General features: G+C 38.4%; 1 long non-coding RNA gene across 1 annotated transcript in view; it reads right to left on the reverse strand.

The window, feature by feature from the left end:
* The window catches only part of LOC129348085 (uncharacterized), a 153,326-nt gene that overhangs the window by 46,274 nt on the left and 92,570 nt on the right, over positions 1–14,482 (reverse strand). The window contains exon 3 of the long non-coding RNA XR_008600500.1: positions 10,970–11,051. This is a non-coding gene — a long non-coding RNA (uncharacterized LOC129348085). The remainder of the gene's footprint in view (positions 1–10,969; positions 11,052–14,482) is intronic.

A 14,482-nucleotide genomic window follows, 5' to 3' on the forward strand; every position in this document is an offset into this window, starting at 1 on the left:
TCACTGCTAGATGCCACCTAATCCTACACACTGCTCCTTTAAGAGTTGAATGGACTAGAAAGGAGCTGCATGGTGGCTTGGTGGTTTGCACTTTTGCCTAGAAGATCCCAGGTTTGCGTCTCCACCTCCCCAGGATCTTTCTGCATTGAGTTTGCATGTTCTCTCTGTACATCCATGGGTTTTCTCCGGGTACTCTGGCTTCCTCATACAGTCCAAAAGCATGCCGAGGTTAATTGGTAACTCTAAATTGTCTGTAGGTGTGGGTTAGGGTTAGTGTTAGGGTGATTGTTTATCTATGTAGCCCTGTGATAGACTGGTAACCTGTCCAGGATGTCCCCTGCCTTCACCCTAAGTCAGCTGGGATAGACTCCAGTCCCCCACAACCCTAATGAAAATTAAGCGGTGTATAGATAATAGCTGAACGGACTAGTAAAATTAAATTTTCTCATTGAGATTAAATGAGCTTCGACTTAATTTTTAAAAAAATGTCAAAGATATTTTGAGCACTGCTTTCAGTGGTGGAAGAAGCACTCAGATCTTATTCTTTAGTGAAAAGTAGCAATACAACTTGAAAAAAAAATGCAATTAGAAGTCAAAGTCCCACATTCCAAACTTTACATAAGTAAAAGTAAGTATTTATCAGCAAAATGTACTTAAACTATTAAAGTAGAAGAATTCATCACACAACAAAATGGGGTCTGTCAATTGCATTTTTGAATGTTATATTACTGATGCATTGGAAGTTACATTTAATATTGTAGCTGACTGATATGGAGCGGATTTCACTAATTTTATATATGACCATGTTGCCTAATTTACCAAGTCATTGGATTTTTGATCATGTTTTTTGAAAAAAATACAATGCCTCTGAAATGTAGTGAAATTGAAGAAGGAAGGATCAAAGGTTGAAATACAACTACTTAAGATTGTACCTAAATACAGTTCTTAAGTCACTGTTTTAAGTTACTGTAAAATACTGGCTGTTGTATGAGCTTTTTGAAGCATCTATCAATTACTATTAGAGGTATATGCATGGTCCTCAGAGGATGATAATACAATGAGAGGGTGACCTTTGTGGTTCAGAGAGACATGTCTCAGACAGCTATTGGGTAGATGTGTCTAACATTTAGGACAGCCTTTCATGTTCCCCTTAAGATGTATCGTAATGAATCTGTGAACTGACTTTTTATCTTGCACCATCATGTCAAAATATCATCGTCCTGCAATTTTTAAAAAAATTTATTTTTTATTTTTTGGCTTTAGACAGTTATTTAACACTGGTTTATGTTCAGATATATGTGTGATTAAACATATTTGTGCTTAATGGTAGCTTGGACAAGTTAGCATGCTCATATGCAAAATTGTGAATGCGATAAATATACAATCTGCCAACGTTAACAGTTAATGCTGCCATTCTGTGCATGTTAGCATCCACACATAAGTCGCTTAAAGCACTGCCATGCCAACGGTCCTGCAGAGGAGCTAGATGGCAGCTAGATGACTGCTACATGAATAGCGGTGCAGTTTCGGAAACCCCACCAACCACGTCATGTCATGGGGGCTCTGTGCTCAAAACATACAAGCATTTCTATAACTCTCTGATACCAACATCCGACATTAACTCACACTTCACGCAGGGATTGGTCAACTGTGGAAGATGAGAAAAGAGCCAGGGTTTGAACTTTTCTCTCAAGCTCTCCTGTCATTTTTGACACAACTATATTACTTTTCATGTGAACAATCAAATGCAACCCAATGAATGTGTTCCACGAGTGACGGCCTGAGAAATGCACGTTATTTCTGTATTTAAACAATATCACATCTCTGTCCCCTTGATGCAGTCAGACAGACGTTTGTATGAACCACTTCTTTTCAGTGTAAACCAGCTTTAAGTGCTGTTTTCACTCCGCCTGCTGAGTGATAATGCATAGCTTTATAGCCCAAATGTAACCTGCTTCCAGACACTTAGTACAAATGTACATTAAATAATTCAAATGTTTGCTCTTTTATGACCTCAGCAACTAACACTTTTCTGAGCTGCCTTTTAAAGCAGGTGTGAATTCAAAAACTGCAAGGCACAGTAAAAGCACAAAATTTCAACTTAAGAGCTAACGCTAGGTTTTTGAAGGGGGGGGCGATCATGCTGCTGTACATAAAACAAAACCTAAACATGTAACTTTTAAATTAAGACTGTTAGTTTTGGTCTGTTTATCAAATGCTCTTCTGTATAAATACTAAAATGACATCTTCTTGCCAATCACAAATGTCTATTCCGGTGAAGGCACTAAATAAATTGAATGTAACTTTTATTTTTTAAAGTCTAAAACATAATCTTCATAGTCCTCAGTCATCAGCCCCACGCTAATGCCTTATCCGAAAAATAATTACGGTATGACATTTAACACATCACCAAAGCGCTTCTTTATAAAGCGTCATGTTTTCGAAAATGTGTTGATGCATCTCACCTGATTGCTTTGTAATAAAACTCACATTTCGTTTGATAGATTCCCATTCTCTGGAATTAAGGTGGATCTGCTATGGTGCGTTTCCTAATGACATCCCCCATCTCTCACAACAGTCCTGACATTTTGGTCACCTTATTTGTTTTGCACTCTTTGAAGGTCACTCCTAAATTACTTTAAAGCATGCAAATCACTATGTCCACAACCCACCTGTAATGCTTGATGAGTCGGTCCAGGCAGAGGAGGCATATGACAGCACGGTAAGCAAAAATTATCAGACAGTTTCTTGCAGATTCACTCAACCTATTCTCCTCCTTTCCACCTTCAGTAATACTGCCTATCTAACTCCACAGGGAAGTTGGAGGTCAGCTACCAAACAACTTTCCCAGGGGTGGCAGGAATTGACATCATGAACAATGACGTTGAACAGTGCTTTTGATGGCTGAGAAATTTCTTGTACAGCATGCCCTTTAATTTTTCTTCTCAGAAGTCCTATTAACACAGGGCTTTTATTGCGCTGGGGCCTCCTGTGATTTGTAATAACCTCAGAGGTTGTCTGTGTTCCTAATCCTTCAATAAAAAAAAAAAACTCGGCACAAATTACCTGCCACATTTTGCTTGAGTGCAGTCGTCTGATTATAATAAACTGGTGTGAATCAGTATTTCAATAATTTAGGGTTCTGTGTTTATTTTTCCGAGGGCTCCATTGGGTTTTTCCTCATGCTGTTTCCCTCCTCCTCCTCCATGTCAAGATTTATGAAGGCTGCAGTGAAAATTATTAGCGAGAGATTTAATAGATTTTTGGCTTCTAATTCAAGCAGCTCATCTAGAATAGCCACTCAGCATTTGGAAAACGCACAAGTTGGTGAGTGAGTACATTTGGGCGAAACACACTACATTCATGCTGTGTGAATGTGCTGCAAGAAACACAGACAAAGAGCAAGATTAATGATGTTGCCCACTGGTCCAAGACTGAGAAGATCCTTCGATAATTTGGCATAAAGCCATGTTCGGAGAGCGGAAGTATAAAAATGATGTCCTTCTTGGACAATTCTGGACCTCATTATATGCATCCAAAACCCTGCATTTGTGCCAATGTAGGAGGCAGTGAGGTCTTTATGTAGCGAGGAGGGGAGATGGGTGTGGGTGGTAGACGGGCATCAAGTGATTCAGACCTTCATGCAGAATACTGGAATTCCCATTCTGTCAAGAGGCCTGCAAAGAACAGTCTGCTTCTTTACCCATGAATATGATCTTTCCCTAAGCAAGTGTATAGGCTGCCCATAAACCAGATTAGGTACGAACAGAAAAAGTTTGCATTAAATATTCAGGTGACCATGTTAGGGGGTGAAAGCACCTACAGCAGTTTATAACTGACACATTGAGGGCAAAGTGAACAACTTGCTGCAATCAGGGGGGATAGACGTGATAATTATTAAGTAGATAACTGAATAAATAAGACTCCACTAACTTTAACATCAGGAAGGATGGAGGGGGATGTCTGAAGCTAATTCACCGTACAACAAGCAGTTCTGATGGAGCATACTGGCCCCTTAAACACCGACTATCTAACCTTAACGAAGTCCCTGTAGTTGCCTAACCCTAACCATATATGAAGCCTAATTTATTTAGCATAACCAACATATTTCCTGAATCTCAATCTAAGTCATGCAATCGCTATGTGCAGATATTGTTTAAAGTGAGAATGAGAAAAATGCTGGTGCTACATGTCAAGATATACTGAACTCTGACAGGCGAAGGGAATGGCATCGATCTTCTTATATTGTAATGTTCTGCTAGGGAATCTAAAGTCCTGGCATTCATGTGGATGTTACTTTCACATATACCATTGCTTCAGACAAAGAACACCCCTTCATGGCATGAAGTAGCGGCTTTCACAACCAGGACAAAGCGTCACACCACACCGCAAACACCGCTCAGGAATGGCTCGAGGAACCTGACAAAGACCCCAAAGCACTGAACCTGCCTCCAAATTCCCCAATCCAGTTAAACATCCATTGAATGCACTGGAACAACCCAAAAAACACGGAATCCACATCTCGCAACCCAAAGTATCCAAAGCATCTAATGCCAAAATCCCAGTATGAGACATCACAGGACACCCCGAGGTACAGTGTCCATGCTGGAGGTCAACCGATTATTGGATGATTATCTGGCTCTGATGTTGCTGTCAGTAGATCAGAGCTGTTTTGCTGGAACAAGGAGGTCTTAGGCCATGTAAGGTAGGTGTTTTTAACATTGCGGCTAATTGGTGTATGCCGGCGATTGATTTAATTCTAGCCTCTAGTTCGCCTTTCATTTTAAAAGCCGAGATAATGTTCTGTCACAAAGGACTCCAGCAAAAAGTAGACGGCCATTCAGTTAAAAAAAAAAAAAAAAGTTATGTAAATGGAATATTTCTACTCTTAACCTGCAACAGAGGAAAAGATGATAACCACGATGACCTCCTAGAATTGTAAAATCATTCCTCACAGTTTTATAAAAGGCATATCTTCCCAAAAACCCTAAAAATCACAGCTTTATTGCAAATATTTGAATATTTGTAGACTGTGATTCTTTTATCCTTTTCGGTGTCTTTTTTTGTGTCTGAAATAACACACCCTTTGCATTTTTAAAACACACAGCTGCTTTTGAGTCTTGGTGCCTTTAATTCCCACATGCACAGTACAAGACGGATACTGAGTGACGTATGTACAATCAACTGTTGCGGCAGTGCATCGAAACAGTGCATTTAACATGTTAATTTGTTCCTATCGCTTCACAAATGAAACAGCACATATGCCTCAGGAGCATATGAGCGCTTCCTCTACAAGCTAAATAACAGCCTGGGTGATCACTGACCCTTCTGGATGTAAAGAGCCTGTCATTGTTTCACATATTCTCCACATCCATCCTTTTAGTAATATGCCTCCTCTCGCCAGCGTATATTTGAATATTTCATTCAAGACAGATGGAATCCTAATCTTAGCTCCAAGCTGTGGCGTTTTGTCACAGATCCATTTTCCAATCAAGCAGTCTCCATCTACTCCTCCATTTTTCCTCCCTCGCTGCTCTGTTTTGTCCTCCCTCTGGCTCTGCCAGCCATCACTCACTCACTCAACTTTCTTTTCGCCCTCTTTCTTTCCCGGTGACATACTTTTCTGAGGTGCATCAGTTTGAGATGTTTGAATATTTAATTTTTTCCATCATATATTACATCGAGGCTAATGAACATTAACTAATTTAATATCTTGACAAAAAATTAACCTAATGGAGTATGTGGACAGGGACGAGTGATGACTCATGTTGTTGAAAAAGGATTGATTTGTTGTTAAAATAAGCTCCTAGCTATACATCATAGCACACCTTTGGCATTACTACATGTTATTACTTGTTTTTGAATGCATACAAGGCATTACAAAGGGGGAAAAAAGGGAGGTGGAAACTACACTGCATGTGATAATTGCTCATCATGGTTAGGCTGCAGAGCAGAACGACTAAATTCTACCACAGTGGTTTCACATTTGCATGTGTTAAAGAACAGTCCCATCCACAATGCTTAGCTAAATTATGGTAAGTCTCTAATGAATAATAAATGTGATAGGACCCAGACAACTAATATAAGTAATGACCTTAAGCAGGGAGATACACTGCTGATACTGCAGGTAACAGCGGTAACAGAAATGATGAGAAGATACGAAGCATTCATCGGTGTATCATACGCTGATATGTTATAGATACTTAATCCTGCAATAAGTGACTTTCTGGGCCACTTAAAGGCACCAGCAAGGTGCTGTAAAAAAACCCAGAATTACTAGTTTGCAAACAGTTGCCTCATTACAGGCCCTTCACTTCTGCAGCAATGTTATTGTTTCTTTGATGTTTCTGTACATGTGTAAATCCAATGATAACACTTAGTGCTTTTTATTCTTTAAACTCTACTCCTGCCGAAAAGCTAAAGATGTCCAGCTTGTTGAGTGCAAGTTCTCATGTAACTGATCATAACTGCTGCCCATTCAGACATATAGGTCCGTATGGGCTGCGCTTCAGTCAGTATTCTCATTTTGTTGTCTGACAACAGAAACAGAAAAAATATCTAAACAGCTTTATTGAGCTCTATTAAAATACAGTATATGTGAGCACAGAGAGCAGGAGAGAAGAACTGACATGATACTGTAATATGATAATACTTTACTAGGCAGATTGTGAATATGCCATTATGATATCATGAATATACTAACTAGCATCATTCGATCAAGACTTAGCAATTTTTCTTTTAAAATAGTTAGCACCACTGCAGCTCACTGTGTGCTCCACTGCTCTATCACTCTTATTAATATACTATATATTGCATTGCAGGCACATTTTAAATCACTGCAATTAGTGTGAAGCTTGGTGACAAATATCTTGTGTTTCCTGTCAATGTTTTACAATTAAAATGGTGCAGCAGCAGTAGGAGATTTTTGTTCATATTATACACACAGTTTTTTTTTTATAAGAAACTTATCAAAGTTCAGTTTGAGTCATTTTTAATAAAATCTGTCTAAATTCTCCAATTTCAGCTTCTTATTGTGAATATTTTCTGGTTTGTTTCCTCTGTGACAGAAAACTGAGGATCTCTGGACTCAACAAAACATTTGAGGAAACTCTGATCCACATTTTTCACAGTTTTCTGGTATTTTTCAGACCCAGCATCTGATTAATTGTCAGTTCTTTCCGTCCAACCTTCAGAAGAATCACAACCTGCAGCTTTCTGTTCCAGGAAGGGTTGACATCAAATCAGACAGTTTCAGAGTAAAACGCTTTCAGTAAAAACACTGCAGCCTACATTTCCCATAAGGCACCTGACTTTCCTCAGAGGCCTGCTGCTGCTAGATAATATCAGAGCCTCTCTGATTGGCTGCTTAAACAAACACCACACCTGAAGGCCTCACACCTGTAACCGATAGTATTCATGTTTTACTCATCCCTGATTGGTTTGCAATTAAGATAATTTACCAAAATAAACGCTCATCATCATGTTTGCTTAATATGGAACATTTCCCTGATTATCTTTATGTTGACGTGGTGCCATTAGAAAAAACAGACAAATACATTCTAATCACAAAATCTAAACACAGGCTGAATGGAAACATGAATTCCCGGGGTCAGTGAAGGCAGCGCTACTTCAGAATCCACCTTCTAGTGTCGGACTCCAGAGCTTCAAGCACAAATAACAAAACGGACGTGAGAAGTCTGATTATTTAGAGGTTGTTGATCATTTTGTGTGTCTGTGTGGTTGACAGTGACAGAACCTGACGTCAAAAAGACAAAACTAAAATCAGTCATGCTGGATAAGATTCATGCATTCTTTCTTGTGATTCACTTGGATGTGTAAAGGCAAGGGCAGACTACCCCACAAACACTGAAAACTGCGAGATATAACAAAAGACTGTAAAAAACATTGCTGGAAAACTCAATGTGGTACCAAAATAATGTCATCAAGTATACAACCTTCAATTTTGTGTCACAAAAGTTTACTTCAAAGCTGCTTTAAGGTACTGAGCATATGTGACCAAAAAAGACAAATCAATTTAATCAGTACCACGAGGTAAACTTTTGCTGACGAGTGAATGTTCAAATTGCACACACAGTCCTTTATTAATGCAATTAAATCTTGATTATGATGATTCATTCAGATTTTTACCCTCTGGCAGATGCTTGTCATCTGGATCGACTATGAAAAAAAGTTTTACCGATTACATTTTTCCTCTGCTTTTGTGTGAAAATCAAACTTTTCTCATCAATCCTTATCAGCCACTCACCCATAATAGATAAGGGTTTGTTTACCTAAGTCTCTAATGGTTCACCTCCCTGATGAGTGTTTTTACTCGCTACAATTAATTATCACTGCAAAATTTACGGCGGAGAGCCGTATTCAAACAATTACAGCTTTCATTTGCTAATTGAACAATAGTCCATCTATCTCTCTGATGGGATAGATGCTGTTTTGATGTGAGGTTTCTCACCTTGACAAAAAAAAAGTCTAGACGAAGGTCTCAGTGACACACTGTGGAGCATTAAAATGAGCTTGGGACATTTTGTGCCAGTGTGATTTCTATTATTTAATACACATATCTAAGAAAGGTGAATCAGGAGTGACAAACTGCATATTAATTTGTTCAAGTACTCAAGTGATATCCTGGTCTATAGTTAGGTCTGTATGTTAGTGTGTACTGAATGTACTGAGTGTGTGTTGTGTGTCTGATTGTGTGTGTTTGTGCGTCCCTCTGGGTTGTCAGTTCCTTTGAATTGCTGCCTTCCTGCTGCTTTAAAAAGTTGTGACTAGCTCACTCCCCTCAACTGTCACTCCGCTTTCATTATTTACCCACTCAAATGAGAGAAAAATGTTCATGTCGACATTAATGACTCCACAAGAGAGAGGTAGAAGAAAGACTAAACTAATTAAGGCAACTGACTCACCTCACCATTACCGAGAATTTAGTGTGGATATTGCAGTGTACTTCCACCGCCACTTCGACATCCCCCTTCCTTTTAATTACAGCACACTTTAAAAAAAAAGTTTTTGCCACTAGTAACAAACAATCAGTGAGGAAAGGGAAGTGGCCGAATGCAGCACCAGATTTTCTCAGAAGGATGGTATGATTTTGTGCCAATTGTTGTGCTTCTGAAACATAAACAAATGAAGGGCATCCAACATATATATGGCATATTTGTTTACATTTTTGACACGACATTAGATAATCACGTTATCAAAGATTTGGTATTCACACCACTGCAATATGTTAAGTGTAAGTAAAAATGTGTGTATATATATATATATATATATATATATATATATATATATATATGTATGTATGTATGTATGTATATATATATGTATGTATGTATGTATGTATGTATGTATGTATGTATGTATGTATGTATATATATATATATATATATATATATATATATATATATATATATATATATATATATATATATATATATATATATATATATATATATGGTGGCAACAGAGTCACAGAGTTCAGTGACGATCAGCGTAGCGTAGAAATCTAGGTGTGATTTTTGATCAGTCTCTGTCACTTGACAACCATGTCCGCCAGGTGACACGTTCCTGTTTTTTTCATCTGCACAACATGGCTAAGTTAAAACCCATGGTATCCAAAGTGGAACTGGAGACGATTTTACATGCTTTAGATTATTGTAATGCACTTTATACTTGTTGAAATCAATCCTCTCTTAACCGTCTTCAAGCAGTCCAAAATGCAGCTGCCCGTCTTTTAACTGAAATTAACCGAAGATCCCACATTACTCCGGTCCTGTCCTCTCTTCACTGGCTCCCCATCAATTTTCTCATACATTTTAAAATACTGGTGATTACTTTTAAGGCTTTACGTGGCCAATCACCACGGTATATCTCTGACCTCCTTCAGCTGTACGCCCCGAATAGAGCTCTCAGGTCAGGCCAACAACAATTACTTTCTTTCTCTCCTTCCAAGTATAAAACCCCGTGGAATGCTCTTCCTCTACGGCTGAGATCGGTTGACTCCTGTAGAGCTTTTATGAGGCAGCTGAAAACATTTTTATTCTGACAGGCCTTTGGTTGACTTGTAGCTGCTTTATTTTTTGTTTTGATGCACTTTATTTTAGCTGCTGCTCCTCTGTTTTAACAGTTTAATACTTTTAGCATTATTGTTCTTGTTTTTATCCTTGTTTTATTTTTGTTGTAAAGCACCTTGTGATTTTATATCTGTGAAAAGTGCAATATGAAAAGTGTAATATAAAAAAAACCTACTTATTTACTTACGTTTGTCAGTGTCTGTTCGCAACCTTACTCAAAAACGGATTCACGGATTTGGATGAAATTTTCAGGGAAGGTCAGAAATGACACAAGGACCAAGTGATTAGATTTTGGCAGTAATGAGGCTTATAGTCTGGATCCATGGATTTGATAAAGATTTATGTATGATTGCGACATAGCAGCATGACATCACTGTAACTATGACAACAAATTAACACTACATTACCTACCTGCTGATGATCACGATTGCGATCCTACTACAAAGCGGACTTCTCTGGACTTATCAGTCGGAAATCATACAAAGAACAATCGATTAAACTGTGGGGGTGTTTCCGAGTCCCATCAATTCCCGCTGCCCGCTACATATTTAGGTCACTCGATTTGGTATCTGTACACAACATACACATGCATAACACATGCCTGTGCTCAGCACCTTAAATGGTCACATTCCATGTTGCCATGATTTCTGATCATCAATAACTCAAACAAATGCTGCATTTTTTTTTAAATGCTGCATTTCTGACAATACCATATGGGGGAATGAACAGCCTTGGTGGAGTACTGCACTCTCTGAGTGCTTTTCTTCTTATTAAAGTTTCACTCATGTTCCATTTAGTCATGTATATTCGTGTTTTATTGTTTCCAATAAAACTGTTTCAAGACACGTTAACTAACATAATGATAATAGCTGACTTACCATCAGATGAGTCGTTGCCCAAACAGCGACTGCAGCTAATGCTGATGGTGAATTCAGTTGTGGGGTGGCACTGTGCTGTTATCTGTGGAGAAAAAAAAAACATACTTAAATCATTGTGATCCATCACAAGTAAGCAATAAAACAGCACAGTGGCTAGAACCTTTCTCTCTCCTCTGCTCTCTTAGGTCTCTGGGTTTTTTCCGTCTTTCCCTCAACTAGTGAGGGTAAACAGGATATAATCACAAATAGAAGTGCTGAATACAAGTGCAGAATTCTCTTGGATTGAACATTGCTGGAAACATTTGGGAATTGGTCAACAAAATACATAACAATGATCGAGCCATTTTTAAACACCCTAATGAGGAACAGTTATATATTATACCTTTAAGTATTGGCAGTGAAAGGCAGAATTGGTTGGACCGACGCAGAAACCACATTAGAGTATTGATAGTATCTTTTCATGGCATATGTGTTAAAAATGAATGGCCTGTGAATGACAGATTTCCAAGCTCGTGATAAAAAAAATGGAGAGAGGGATTAGATGAAATGACGATGCAGAACCAGCAGGAGTGATCTCCTCTTTCAGTGAAGATGACTCCAACAGAAGTACCTGCTAAGCAAATTTATTTCACTTGAGTTTAATGCTGCTGGCCTCTCTCCCTCTCTGTTTTCCCATCTCTCTGTCTCCTTCCTCACTCTGTCTTCCTCTGTTAACCTCTCTCTCTCTCTCTCTCTCACTTCCTCACAGGCCTTTTCACAATTCTTCCAAGACGAGCACTTTCCCCCCTTAAATCACATCCCTTTATTTGCAAACCTGACACTTTCCTTTAAAGGCAGGCTTTTAAGAAATTAATCTGGATGTTGAAGAACACCATTGCTGATACCTCTGCAGACACTGAAAAAGCAAGGCTGACTATTGAGCGGGTGGTAAATTGCCAATTAGAGGGTAACATTGTACTGCTAGGCCTATATACATTTAAGGAGGGGTTCTCTGTTGTAGGACTACCTGTCAGTCAAACAGCACCTGGGGTAATTTTCTATTTCATTAAGCCATAATTAATGAAGGTAGGTATTATTCCCTCCCATGGGGACAAAGAGGCTGGGCTTCCATTGTAAGATACTTTCTCATTATGAAACCATATTTCCAAAGGAATAGCTGGGCAGGTATCTGACAACAGCCTTTAATTATGAACTCTCTGTTCATGTCACAGTTGATAAGCTGGGTGGCAAGTCAACATGTGTGATTATATATGCACAGTTACACACCTGGCTGGGTGATATTGTGTATTTGTTTGCGCAAATACTTTAAAGGTCCCATATGGTGTTTTATTATTATTGTGTTTTGTACATTTTTCTAAAACTTTTTAAGAATATTAACATGCTAAGTACAGCCATTTTTCAAGCTTCCCTCCTTGACTAGAATGCCTCTGAGCTTTACAAATAAGTAAGAATTTCATTCAGATTCAATGGTGAAATTGGGTAAAAAATAGCCATCCAGGTAAAAATGTACTGTATAGTTAGTTAGTATATAGTACAAATATATTTCTGACCTATCATTGCAAACTGCATCTGAGATGAGCTTTTCCAAAAAAAAGCTCACCTCAGATGCAGTGAGGTTAATTAAGTAAACCTGGTAGTTTGCAGTCTGCTAGGTTTACTTAATTTCTAGAGCTGCTTCTGCTAACTAAAATGTCTCAGCTGTTGCGGGCTGCAAGAGAGAACACACCAGTTGTCATGCACTCCCACCATCTGAGGAACTGAAAATCCAGTGGATTACTTTTATTTTTTAAGGGAAATACCCAGACATCAAAAGGAAAATCCTTAATTAACACATTGAGTGGCTAATGTGGCTAACATTGACATTAGCTTTTATCGTATACCCACATGTCTGAGCTTTGCAGAAACTGAAAGACTAAGGGACATTCAGAGATGGTGAAAACTTTAAGACCTATCACAAAGCAAGTTTTCATATTACTTTTTGTAGTTTGTTGCAACCTAAATTCTGCCAGTGTTTACATCTGTTTGCTTCTCTCCTGCTCCCTGTGTTCACTGCAGTTTAATACACAGGTATTCCTGAGACTGTACATGTACACTACCATCCAAAAGACAATTTCATGCTTTCCATGAAATTTTACATTTTTATTCATATGCTAACATAACTGCACAAGGGTTTTCTAATCATCAATTAGCCTTTCAACACCATTAGCTAACACAATGTAGCATTAGAACACAGGAGTGATGGTTGCTGGAAATGTTCCTCTGTACCCCTATGGAGATATTCCATTAAAAATCAGCTGTTTCCAGCTAGAATAGTCTTTTACCACATTAACAATGTCTAGACTGTATTTCTGATAAATTTAATGTTATCTTCATTGAAAAATTACTTCTCTTTCAAAAATAAGGACATTTCTAAGTGACCCCAAACTTTTGAACGTTAGTGTATATTTGGGATTCTGTTCTCAGACAACATTGTAAACATCGCAACATCGTCTGACAAACTCACCCAATACATGCATTAAAAACACATCTGTGGATTTGGCAATATTGTCATGTCAAATGATTACCAAAAGAGAGAGTTAGAGTCGAAAGAAAGTCCAAGTCTCAAACACTCATTCAGGTCCATGTCGGTTGCCAGGCTGTCAAATGTGAGAGAGGCTTCTCCTAAATGGGGCCTCAACATTCTGGGCACGGGGGCATTATCATTAATTTGCCAAAAATGGGCACAGTTGGCAAAAACACAACACAATAATAATGATTCCAATATGCAAAAAGTCTAAAACTCAAGTCAAAAGGCCACATTCATTTTCAGCTTCAAACAGGATTAATACCTTCATTACCCATTCATCCATCAAATCCTTTCACATGCACTTCTTTCTACTATTTAATCTGCCCCGGGAAATAAAATCTGCAACTGGCCAATGTCTACATAAATCTAAAGTATAAAAAAAGTCTAGTTTCCTCTCACACCACTTGAATTTTAATATGCTGAACATTTATTGTGGAATTCTACCACAGTGATGCCAAAAAGAAAAAGAAATACTGCCTACACCGGCTTTAGCTGGCAATGGACAGGGCACTGGGGTTAAATTCCAGCAATCTGTCACAAAAGTGTCTTCCATTTGGTCTTTTTTGGCGAAAGAATTATCCTTAAGTTCCTACTGCTTTGGTCAGATGACATGCTGCAAATACAGCCAGTGTGTGAGGGCAAAAAATAAAAGTTCTAATTAAAAAAATTATCACCTAACACAACGAAGACAGGGGCGTCGCTAAATGGTTTCCGTGCACACTGCTGCATGTCAAGGTTTCTCTGCATATGTGTGACTGGGTGGGTGGTGTAGATGAGGGCATGTGTTAACTCAGGCTGTTTCATTTACACCCTTTAAATCACATATATGCTGTCCCATGCTGGTTCTGTGGTTTTAATAAGACCATAACAGGAAAGCAGAATTGGAATATGAAAAAAAGAAAAAAAAATACACTCAATGTGATGGCAGATCAGATAATTATAAAAGA

This window comes from Amphiprion ocellaris, chromosome 23 (genome assembly GCF_022539595.1).
Source record: "Amphiprion ocellaris isolate individual 3 ecotype Okinawa chromosome 23, ASM2253959v1, whole genome shotgun sequence".
NCBI lineage: Eukaryota > Metazoa > Chordata > Actinopteri > Pomacentridae > Amphiprion > Amphiprion ocellaris.